The sequence below is a fragment of the Equus przewalskii genome, chromosome 7, assembly GCF_037783145.1.
Source record: "Equus przewalskii isolate Varuska chromosome 7, EquPr2, whole genome shotgun sequence".
Lineage (NCBI taxonomy): Eukaryota > Metazoa > Chordata > Mammalia > Perissodactyla > Equidae > Equus > Equus przewalskii.
This window is the reverse complement of record NC_091837.1, coordinates 29,942,353-29,955,294: the sequence shown is the minus strand read 5'-3', so window position 1 is coordinate 29,955,294 and position 12,942 is coordinate 29,942,353.

Below are 12,942 nucleotides of genomic sequence, written 5' to 3'. Positions count from 1 at the left end.
AAAGAAGACTCAAATAAATAAAATTAGAAATGAAAGAGGAGAAATTACAGTGGATACCATGGAAATATAAAGGATTATGAGAGAATACTATGAAAAACTATATGCCAACAAATTGGATAACCTAGAAGAAATGGATAAATTCCTAGGCTCATAAAAACCTCCCGAAACTGAATCAAGAAGAAATAGAGAATCTGAATAGACCAATCACAAGTAAAGAGATTGAAACAGTAATCGAAAATCTCCCAAAAATCACAAGAGCAGGACTAGATGGCTTCTGTGGAGCATTCTACGAGATATTTAAAGATTTAATACCTATCCTTCTAAAACTATTCCAAAAGACTGACAAAGATGGAATGCTTTCTAACATATTCTATGAGGCCAACATGACCCTGATATGAAAACCAGACAAGGAAAACACAAAGAAGGAAAATTACAGGCCAATATTGCTGATGAACATAGATGCAAAAATCCTCAACAAAATATTGGCACACCTAATACAGCAGTACATTAAAAGAATCATAAACTATGATCAAGGGGGATTTAAACCAGGGATGCAGGGATGCTCCAACATCCACAAATCAATCAACGTCATACACCACATTAACAAAACGAGGAAGAAAAATCACACGATCATCTCAATAGATTCAGAGAAACCACCTGAAAGATCCAACACCCATTTATGATAAAAACTTTCAATAAAATGGGTATTGAAGGAAAGTACCTCAACATAATAAAAGCCACATATGGCAAACCCACAGCCAACATCATATGTAATGGTGAAAACTGAACTCCATCCTGCTGAGAACAGGAACAAGACAAGGGTGCCCGCTCTCTCCACTCTTATTCAACATAGTACTGGAGGTTTTAGCCAGAGCAATTATGCAAGAAAAAAAATAAATAAAAGGGATCCAAATGGAAGGGAAGAAGTGAAACTCTCGCTGTTTGCAGATGACATGATCCTGTGTATAGAAAACCCTAAAGAATTCACCAGAAAGCTATTAGAAATAATCAACATCTACAGCAAAGTTGCAGGGTACAAAATCAACTTACAAGAATCAGTCCTATTTCTATATGCTAATAATGAACTAGCAGAAAGAGAACTCAATAATACAATCCCATTTACAACAGCAACAAGGAGAATAAAATATCTAGGAATAAATTTAACCAAGGAGGTGAAAGACATATACACTGAAAACTATAAAACATTATTGATAAAGAAATTGAAGAAGACATAAAGGAATGGAAAGATGTTCCATGCACATGGATCGGAAGAATAAACTTAGTTAAAACGTCCATATTACCTAAGCAATCTACAGATTCAATGCGATCCCAATCAGAATCCCAATGACATTCTTCATGGAAACAGAACAAAGAATCCTAAAATTCGCATGGGGCAACAAAAGACCCCGAATAGCCAAAGCAATCCTGAGAAAAAAGAACAAAGTTGGAGACATCACAATCCCTGACTTCAAAACATACTACAAAGCTACAGTAATCAACCCAGCATGGTAGGGGCACAAAAAACAGACAAACAGATCAATGGATCAGAACTGAAAGCCCAGAAATAAAACCACACATCTATGGACAGTTGATCTTCTACAAGGGAGCTGAGAACATACAATGGAGAAAGGAAGGTCTCTTCAATAAACAGTGTCTGGAAAACTGGACAGCCATATGCAAAAGAATGAAAGCAGACCATTATCTTGTACCATACACAAAAATTAAGTCAAAATGGATTAAAGACTTGAATGTAAGACCTGAAACCATAAAACTCCTAGAAGAAAATAGGCAGTACACTGTTTGATATAGGTCTTAGCAGCATGTTTTTGAATACCATGTCTACTCAGCCAAGGGAAACAAAAGAAAAGAAAAAAATAAATGGGACTACATCAGACTAAAAAGCTTCTGTAAGGCAAAGGAAGCCATGAAAAAAATGAAAAGACAACCCACCAACTGGGAGAAAATATTTTCAAATCATGTATCTGACACGGGGTAAATTTCCAAAATATATAAAGACCTCACACAACTCAACAACAAAAGCCAGACAACCCAATCAAAAAATGGGTAGAGGATATGAATAGACATATTTCCAAAGAATATATACAAATGGCCAACAGACATATGAAAAGATGTTCAACATCACTAATTATTAGGGAAATGCAAATCAAAACTACAATGAGATGTCACCTTGCACCTGTCAGAATAGCTATAATTACCAAGACAAAAAATAACAAATGTTGGAGAGGATGTGGAGAAAAGGGAACCCTCACACACTGCTGGTGGGAATGCAAACTGGTGCAGCCACTCTGGGAAACAGTATGGGGATTTTGTAAAAAATTAAAGATAGAAATACCATATGACCCAGCCATCACACTACTGGGTATTTATCCAAAGAACTTGAAATCAACAATGCAAAGAGACCTGTGCAGCCCTATGTTCACTGCAGCATTACTCACAATAGCCAAGACATGGAAGCAACCCAAGTGTCCACGAACTGTAGAATGGATAAAGAAGATGTGGTCTATATATACAATGGAATACTACTCACTCATAAAAAAACACAGAATTGTCCCATTTGCAACACCATGTATGGAGCTTGAGGGTATTATGTTAAACGAAATAAGCCAGACAGAGAAGAACACTATACGATTTCACTCATACGTGGAAGATAAACACATGGGTAAAGACAACAGATTAGTGGTAACCAGTGTGTTAGGGGGGTGGGCGAAAGGGGTAAAGGGGCACATATATATGGTGTTGGATAAAGATTAGACCATTAGTGGTGAGCACGATGCAGTCTATACAGAAACTGGTAAATAATAATGTACACCTAAAATTACACAATGTTATAAACCATTATGACCTCAATAAAGTAACTGGGGGAAAAAGATTGATTGGAAATAGGAATAAACACATTAGAACTGTTAAAGAGATGTACCAGATGCAAATTAAGAAAGAAGCCCCAACCTCGGCAGAAGAGGAAGTTGGAGGAAACGTGGGCTCCGGCTCTGAGCCCGGGAACGCAGGATCACAGGGCGGCAGCTGAACCTGTGCAGGAGGCGAGCTCAGCGGGGTCGTGAAGGCACCTTCGCCTGCTGTCCCGACTCCTGTTCTATGACAAGAGCTGCTCTGACTAACGCACACAGGTCTGCAGCCGTCACACACCACCCCGCATCTCAGTGGCTTAAAACCACTGTGCGTTTCTCACCCGCGCCTCACGTCCCTCCTGGACTGACAGCGGTGCTCCGCTCGGCACGGGCTCCAGGACACAGGCTGATATGGTCTCCAGGTAAGTTAGAGGTTCTAGAGACACAACACCTGCAGGAGTGGAAGTCACCTGAGGTGGTGTGAACTAGAGAAGTGACAGTCTGCCCCCAGGGGGAAGTTAGAATATCATGTGCTCATGGTAGATGATTAGTGATGACCACTCACATTCACTGGACACCTATTCTGTGCAGCCTCTTGTCTGAGGACATTGACTCACTCACCTCCCAATCCTGTGAGCAGGTGCTGTGCTCGCCCACATTCTATAGACAAGTGTCAGATCCGGGAAGAGGTACGGTGGCTCGCTTCCTGTCCTACAGCTAGAACGTGGCAGGGTGGGGTCCAAGCCCCACAGTCAGGCTCAGCCCCCTCAGCCCAAGGAGCGTCAGTGTCACACGCCCTTCCCAGACCCAAGACTGTGCATTGACCAAGACATGCCTGGTCATGCCTCCAATCCCCGACCCAAGCTGATCCAACACAGGAAATCCCACTGACCTGTGGGAATGAGAGACCCTTAACATTGGAGTGCTGGGAGGAGTGGGGTAGGCCTGGACTTACCTGCACATGGAAGCACGAGGCTGGTGCCTCCCAGAGGAGAGCAGAGCAGAGCCCAGTGGGGAGGCAGAGACCAACTGAGCCCTTGGATCCAGCCGCACCTGCAGCCTACAAGGAGCCTGTGCTCCCATACGCTCCCGTAACCAATCTGAGTTGGGTTCCTGGGCGTGTGACCCCCTACCCTGCACAATGCGAAGCCCCTTCTAGATCTGACCTTGCTCTCCTCTAGCCGTTCTCATGCCACTCCCTGCTCCAGGCTCGTAGGCACCGCCTGCAACACCATGCCCACCCCATGCTGCCCCTCTCCTGAACACCCTCTGGACTCAAAGAGAGAGTTATTTCTTAAAGCCACACGGCTAATATGTGGTAGAGCCAGGATCTGAACCTGAATCTGCCTGACACGAGAATCCACATTCTTAACCACCTTGCAGGGTGGTGGGCCTCTGGTACTGAGGACTGCGGACCCCCGGAGAGAGGCTGCGGTGACAGCTCCTCCAGTCCAGCCCCCTGAGCCAGGACCTGCACCGCCCCTGTCAGCATTGACAGTGAGTGTCTGCATGGGACACAGAGGGAGGATGGGAGGGGGTAGAGGGGAGGGACGCTCTGATGTCGCTCAGCCTGCTCCGTGAAGGGGGCTCACGTCCTCAGGACAAGTGGTCAGTCGGGCTCCCGGGCTGCAGCTGCCAGTTTCTGATCAGTCTTTGGACAAGAGAAAGGAGACCATCTGAAAACCCAGCAGATGGCTGATAAAACCTACTTCACAGGCTAACAAAGCATGAATGGAAACTGTTTACTCGTCCTGGGCCTCTGATAGCACAACAATGCCCTGATTTCCTGCTGTGGAATGAAGCCTGCAGGGCAGCCAGGTGAAGAGTAGTGCAGTGGCCCCCAGGCCCTTTGAGCATTGAGAGCCCTCACTTCCCACCTGGCCCATCCTCCTTCAGGCCTCTCTGCTGACTGCTTCTCTCCGGGGGGGCTCCTCTTGTGGGCAGGAGCGGAGCAGGAGCTGCCCTAGGGGGACCCCAGCAGGCAGGTGAGTTCTAAGCCCCTGTTACCCCAGGTGTGGTCGGGGGACCTGCAGCCTGGCATCCTCTGGGAGCCTGTTGGAAATGCAGAATCCCAGGCCCCAGCCAGGCCTAGGAATCAGCATCTGCCATGTAACCAGCCCCAGGGGACTCATGAGCACGGTGCACTCTGAGGAGCTCAGGGCTCAGCCACAGCCAGCGGGCAGCTGTCTCTCCAGTCAGCACATCACAGAGAGGGAGAAATGCCCCTGTTGTGACTGCATCGAATAAGGTGAGAGTCAGCTGTGAGCAACTGGAAACCACAATCCACAGGAACTTGGAGAAGACAGAAGTTTACTTCTCTCACAAAAACAGAGCACAGAGAAGTGTAGTGCAGGGCTGGCTTGATGGTTCAGTCATAAGGGAAGGAGGCTCCTCTATCGTGTTTCTAGGACATCCTCAATATCTGATCCCTCCTTATGTTCCAAAATGGCTGCTTGAGCTCCAGCCCTCACATCTACATTCCAGTTGCACGAGACAGGCAAGCCACTGTCCTTATTTGACTCTACTCTCCCGACCTTCTCCAGTCACCTCCAAGCTTGGGGACCAGCTTCACACAAAGCCATGGCAGCTTCGCCTGCATGCTGGGATGAGCCCTGGGAAAGTCAGAGTAATTTTCTCATTGCCGGGAAATGGTGTTCAGAGCCTTCATTACAACTCCAGGGTGGTTCATGGGTCACCAGCCCAGAGCCCAGGTTGTTGTAATCTGTCCTGTAGAGACAGGGTCACCCCAAGGCCTCAAGGGCAGAGGCTCCCAACCCCCACATGGAAACAACCTGCATGGTGTCCATCTATAGCGGATACCATCTAAATGGTAGATACCAAAGAGAGAAGAGAGAGAGTCACTCCAATTAGTGAGGGGAAAAAAAAAAATCTCTCAAAACCCAAGGGATTTGTAAAACCAAGAATAGAACAAGGACAGTGCTGTTTGCAAACTAACTGACAAGCACAGCTTGTTAAGCTAATAGAAGCAGAAGAGTCTCCAGAATATTCAATTACTTGAGCAGACTACACAGCACGCAGGGGCCAGGTCGCTGTCTCATGTGTCTGGACAGACTCCATTAGGCCCATTATTCCTTCTTGATTAAACCTCCTCTAAGGACAGCTGTCCAGTCAGGGAGAGAATAGTCATACATTGGGCTCAGGGCAGAACTGAGGGCAGTAGGTGGCACCCCCTCGCCCCAGCGATGCCTCACAGTCCCTCCCACTCCCAGCCTCTGGACCGGGAGCTGGCTTCATTCCAAACCCCTGCCCCCCACCACGGTGAGGAGCCTCGTTCCTGCTAATGGTCACTCATCTTTAGTCTCATCTCCATTCTTCCTGAAACATTTTAGATGGCTGACCAGTTCCTCTGTTATGAAAATCTTTCATAGATTGTTTCCCCAGGCACCACACTTCTCGGTTTTCTTCCTGCCTGTCTGATTCCATATCTGCCTCCATCATTGTCTCTCCTCCTCATAATCCCTAAATGCAGGCATTCCCCAAGGCTCAATTGTCAGCCACCTTCTCTTGGTAACCTCTCCCCTGGGACTCCACCTACCTCCATGGCTCCAAGTAGCCCTGTGAATAACTCCCATCTCTCCTTCTCCACCCCAACTCCTCGTCAGACCCTGTAGAAGTCTCTAACTGTAGAAAGCCTCTTGGAGCTGATAAATAGTCACGCTACAGAACGTTACAGACCAAGCTGACTATCAGATTGGTGGTTCATCACACAGCCGCTCGCTCAGTCCATAGAGCCCACATCTGTGTGTGCTGGAGACACTAATAAGGCTGTTGGTGCTGGGTGATGGAGGATGATGTCCCCAATGGTCAGCACTGAGGGCTGTGACCTCCCACCAAAGAAAGAAGTCCTGAGAACTGCACACCGAGGATAGAGCCACTTTTAGCAGAGAAGAGCTGGGCTATCCCAACCCAGGAGATTTACTGGTTTCCTTAGAGTATGTTTGTCTCATTCTGATGGTTGATCTCTCATCGAGAACCGAAGTTAAAATTGCTTCCAAGATAAAGGCAAACAGCCGGCGCCCATTCTCCCCCTGCTCACTGATGGTGTCTGAGGAGAGCCCTGAGCTCCCGTTGGTGGACAGGACTTACTAGAGCAGAGACTCCCAGACGTCAGCATGCAGGAGCGTCCCCTGGAGGGCCGGGCCCCACCCCAGAGTTCCTGATGGAGCAGGTCTGGAGGTCAGGACTGACAGCTTGTGTTTCTGATAAGTCCCCGGGTGACGCTGATGCTGCTGGTCCAGGGACCCCACTTTGAGAAACACTGGAATTATGTGAAAGGAGCATCATCCCAAGATGGCGCAGGACCCAGTACTCAGCACGTCCCCATATAATTCAGATCCAAAGAGCAGGCCTTCTAGGGCTGGTCACTGACCTGAGGCATTAGTGAGGGGGGAACCCAGGGTTCCTTTGAGAGGTGGCCCAAGTTAACCTGTGGTCAGAGATGGCCCTGGCCAGTCTGTGGGCCCTGGCCTGCCCTGTGTGTTTCACTGACTCTGACACAGGGTCTTCCACGTCTGAGACATGTGGTCCAAGCTGCCATTAGCTTTATTTAGAATCATGTGACAAATTCCCCACATGTCAATATGAGGCTACATCCTGCAACAAGACTCAGCACATTCAGCTGATAGATTTGTATGACAAATTGGATTTTCAGATATCCATCATCGTCCATGTTGTAACCCCTTAACAGGAAGCTGCACTGCCACATATGCACCTGCCACATCCCTTCTTCCTTCCCTCCTAATTGTCTCTCACATCCCATATTTGACTTGTCTTCTCACTTTTCCACATCCTTCCACTAGAATGTGAGTTCCACGCAGGCAGGAATTTTCTCTGGTCTCCTGTACTGCTGACCCCCACAGCTAGATCAGCCCGGCACACAGCAGGTCTCCACGACCACTTGTGAAAGAGAGGCTTTCTCCAGATTCCAAAGACACATTTGGGCCGCTTTCCTGAGTCAAAGATGTGCTTTCAGGAGAATGTCATGCAAGTACTTGGCAAAACCAAAGTTGGCGGGGTCTCGGCAGATCCTTCTTTTTCTCAACACTGTGGCCTGCTTGTCCTCTGAGTGGTGTGGACACGAGCTTTAGGTATTGTGACCATGTGGTTTTACCACGCAGTAAAACCGTGTGGATGTGTTCAGGAAACCATGGAAATGAGCCCAAAGGCCCAGCCCACTGACACGGAGAACCCTGGGGTGACAGCATCAACGGCACAAGCTTCTGAGCACTTACAAAGGGCTGGCCCCAGGGTGGTGTGTGTGTTGTCTCATCACCCTTATGATAAGCTCTGAGACAAGTACTCTTAGTCATCCCAGCTTACAGAGGAGGAAATGGATGCTCAGAGAGGTTGATGGTCATGTGCCCAAGGCCAACTCTTATTGATGGAGGGGCCGGGGTTTGCACCCAAGCTTGTCACTACTGTGCTGCATTCACCCCACTCATAAGAAATGGACCCAGCTGAGGAGATGCCAACAATAGACTGAGACCAGGGCCCAGCCTCCCCAACCCTCCATAAGCAACCGATTGCAGCCTAGCTCCTACACCCAGGCCTCCGCGGCCCTGAGAGAAGGCGGGTCTCCCATTATTCTGTGTATGCTGAGCTTCGGGGATGAGAAACACCACATAGCCCTGCCTTGCTTTCTTCAGAGCAGTGACCTCGTCTTGAAATCACCTTCTTTACTCGTTTTCTTGTTCATCCGTCCACCTTTCATCCTGCCAGCCTAGAATGTAAGTACTGTGAACCAAGTTCTATGAGGACCTCACAGTGTCCTCAGAGCCCAGGACAGAGCTGGCATGGAGTCGGCTCTCAGGGAATATCAGTTGAATGAATGAATGAATGAGCCAGTGCCCAGGCTGCATGACTCCAAGCTGTTTCTGAGATGCCATGCGAATCATGGTATGCAAACTGAAGTCCAGTCTACCCTGACTTCTGAAGCAGCTGGGCTTTCCTCGGTGGCGTTTTCTGCATTTAAGCTTTAGAGAAAAGTCTGGAGCCAGATGGCGGCTGTGCTGCCCAGCTCAGCTCAGAAGACCTGGCCAGCCAGAACAAGGTGTAGAGTAGGGGTCTTGCCCTTCTCTGGATGCACCACACCCTCCTAGCCTCCCCATTCCTGCTGACTGGGAATAACTCTCTATCTGCCCACCCCTCTGCCCCCCACCACTCGGCATCTGGTGAGTGCCGGGTCAGTCAGGCACCTGGTGTGCCTCAGTTTACCCCTCATCGCTGGGCACGGTGACTGAGTCTGTCTCCCTCACGAGACTTGGCGTTCCCTAAAGGCTGGACTTGTCTTCATCTCTGCAACCCCGAAGCGCAGCCCAGTGCCAGGGAGCAGGGGCTCTTGGGAAGGGGTGCTGAGTGAATGAATCAATGAATGAATGATGAACACATGCGTGAACGTAGAAAGTGCCACCTGTGGATCCAGTGTCTCCCAGGAGGAGGTGTGACATGGCCATAATGAACTTCCGGGTCAGAAGCCCGAGGTCCCGGCACCGACAGCTCCGGGCCACAAATCCCTGGAAAACCGAGGACTGTCCGGCATGGCAGCTCTCGGGAGCTGCAGTGTTTCCATGAAGTTAATACAGTTGGAATAAAGCCCCTGAGTCTGGGAAATGAAATACCATGAATTGCTCAGCATCAGGCTTTAGATCCTGGAAAACCCCTGTCTGAGAGGAGCAGCCACTGCGAAACAGGCATGAAATGCGCTACTCTTAAAGAGATGGTTTATCTTTACTTAAAAAGTAAAGCACTAAAAGGAGATCTTGGGAAAAACTCCTCTAGTTGAAGCTCTCTGAGGATTCCTGTTAACACGGCCAGAGCTGTCAGGGTCCCCTTGTCACACGCAGAAGGACAGGAGTCACTGCACTGGGAGGAGGCCCCGGGCAGGTGGGGGACGCGGCCCGGATGCCCATTACTCCCAATGCCACTGTCCCCTCTGCTTCCCCAAGCCCATCCTACTGGGGGGCTCCAGGGTCTCTTGTGATCCCACAAGCATCTTTTCTCCCACAAAACACAGCTCTTGAAGGTTTCCAGAAGCTGAAAAAAGCCCAAATGGGCTGAGACCACTTGTTTGTTTAATCCCCAGTGTTTGGAATTCATGGCAGGATAATTATCTTATCAATTTTACTGCTGACACAGTTACTGTTTTTTCTTTTAGATCCAAAAAGATATAGAGTAACTAAAGTAACTTTAATCCTGCCAGTGCCTTGGAAATTTGAAAGTTGTTGTCACTTTATTTTTAGCCTAAATTCTGCGAAATGGAGGTCACCCTCCATAACAAAATTTCAGCATGGAGGGCCAGTGCCCTGGGCAGTCTCACTCTGTCTTCATGCCTCAGGCCCCTGTCTGCCCTGACCCCTCTCCCCCAAACTCCAATCCGAGGGTGAGGGTCCCCTGTGTGCTCTGTCCACTGGCTGCAGGGTGGGCTTCCCCACATGTCCCCTCTTGTTCTGGAAGGAATGGCCTCATCCCAGGTGTGACATCCATTTATCTGTTGTGCCCACCAGTGTACATACTCTAAATGTTCATAACAGCCCCAAATTCCCTTTGAGGAGCTGGCTCCCACTCACTTCCTGGCCCTGTGGTTTGGGGGTGCTGACTGCACCCCACAGGCAGAGTGGACCGTGTGACTCAGGTCCAGGTTAACTGGTGACTTCCATTCCTCTATGACTGGTTCAGGGGTGGACACGTGGCCTAGCTGGAGTCATCTGCCTCCAGACTCAGGACCTCTGTCTGAAGAGATGGGCAAACGATATATATATACACACACATCACACACCTCTTTCTCATTTCCTTCACCCACTCCAGGCCTAGGGCTTGTCATAGAATAGGGTTCTTTAGTTTCTGCCCAAGACTCCCTCCTTGCTAGGAACCTGCTGGAAGGCTCTCCTTAGGGTCTGTGGGGCTGGGCAGGGGGATAAGGGGTCTCTGGCTGAGGCTCCAGCACAACATGGTGGTCACCTCCAGTGGGCAGCTCTCCAGGGTCCTGGACAGGAGCCTGACAAGGCAGGTGCCAGCAGGGGAAGGGGAACCCCCTGGTTGGTTTCCTTCTGCTACAGGATCCACAGCTGGATCCAACAGCTATGCTTTGGCCAGGGACTTTTATTTTCTGAAACATTCTGAGTTAATTTGAAAAAGCTAACTTGTTTCCTGTGAACATGTCAGCAGTGTCCTTGGGGTCAGGAGGAAAGGACACGTAACTGTGCCGTGTCCTGGTGGTTCAGGGAAGGAGACAGAGAGACCAGGACCTGGGAAAGGGATGACCACTCAGAGATGCCATGTATATATATGTGGAGAGAGAGAGAGAGAAGCTTCAACACCCTACATGAGCTCTGAATCCTCATCACAAACAGCACCCATGAGAGCTCAGAGGTCTCACTGTAATGCAGCCTCTGCTCCTGAAGGCCGAAACACTTGCCTCTGCCCTAGCTCTCCAATTAAGCTTGAATGAGGAGTCTTGTTGAACCAATGGATTATACAGATTTCTGTACACAGATGTCTGCGATGGAACCACTGAAGGAATAATAAATTACGGCAAAGTGTTTTGCAAACTTAAGTGTGCTGAAGTAATTAATAAGACACTATAGGCCCTTTGTTATCTCTTGGCCTTTGTTTTTAAGACCCGGAAGGAAGTGTTTCCATAATTGTTATGCTGCTCACATTACTGGCTGTTACAATCCATCATCATGCCCATTTAGCCAAAGATTCTGCTGTGTTTTCTTTCTTTTCATCCCTCTCTCCACCCGGCTCTGTCTGGTTTCACTGGCGTGCACACTTCCTCCACGTCAGGAGGACAGTCACACTACTGTGACATTCGGAGAGGAGGCGCAGCTAAGCCGGGCTCCAGTCCTGCATCAGTGTGCAATTAAGGGGAGACAGCGGCTTCGAGTGAGACCAATCTGGAGTTTCAGGAAAATTCAAGACAGAGCAGGCCTGGCCCTCATGCCCTTTCTCTTGTTCTGCTCTGTGCCTGGCTGGAGGCTGCCTCCGTGACCAACCACCAGTCAGAAGGCCCAGGGAGGCTGGGAGGTGAGTGGCATGGAATTTCATCTGGTAACCATCTTCCCATTAGGACTGCGCATAAGCTCCTCATCCCAGATGTGGAATAAATCACTGGAAGAATAATTCAGGGGTCGCTTTGCACCCACAGATGAAAATGGAGACCCCATTGCCTTGGGATGCTGGGACATTAATAAAATGTGACATTTCTCTCTGATCTGGTTATTTAAACTAGGGAGGATTCTCGGTTTTTGTTTTGTTTTCTCATCTCATCAAAAGTTATTTTTAAGACCATGTTCTGATCTGTGGTTTAAGTGTAGAGAGGCCGCAGGAAAGCGTGTGTCTCCCACCCAGACAACGGGACAAACAGCCGGCCAGTCTGCAAAGTAGCAGCTTCTCCTGAGCCTGTTAGAGAACTGAGATTGCAGAGCAAACAGCTACCCTGAAATGGGGGTGGCGGGGAGGAGAGAGGTGCTTGCAGAGACACAGCAGGGCCCAGCACTTGGTTAACTGGACACTGCAAACTAAGCTGGTATGAAGACTAAAAATTCAAAAATTGTGAAAAGCTGAGTGTGGGAAAGTTGAAATGCATGACAGTGTGCCAGGGATGGCAGAGAGGGGTTGGGGTACAGTGTTCCACGGTCCTCACACTGCAGGTGAAGCAGTGTATTATTATTTGAAGGTGGACTCAGATTATTTAAAAGTGAATATTATAAACCATAGCTCAGTCACGAAAAATGTTCTAAATAAAATGAGGTATCAACAAGAAGGCAATTGAGGAGATAAATGGAATAATAAACGCATATTAATCTCAGACAAGGAAGAAAAGCAGGGAAAAGAGAAAAGAAGAACAATTGGAATAGATCGGAAACAACTAGCAGGATGGCAGATGTGAATCCCGCTCCATCAACAACCATTTCAAATGTGAGTAGAAAAATGCAACAGTGGACACTTGGAAGTTACCAGATTGGATAAAAATAAGCAAGAATCAACCATGTGCTGTCTACAAGAAACCTACTTTAATAAACATAAAAATGTAGATCTGCTAGGAGTGGAAGGA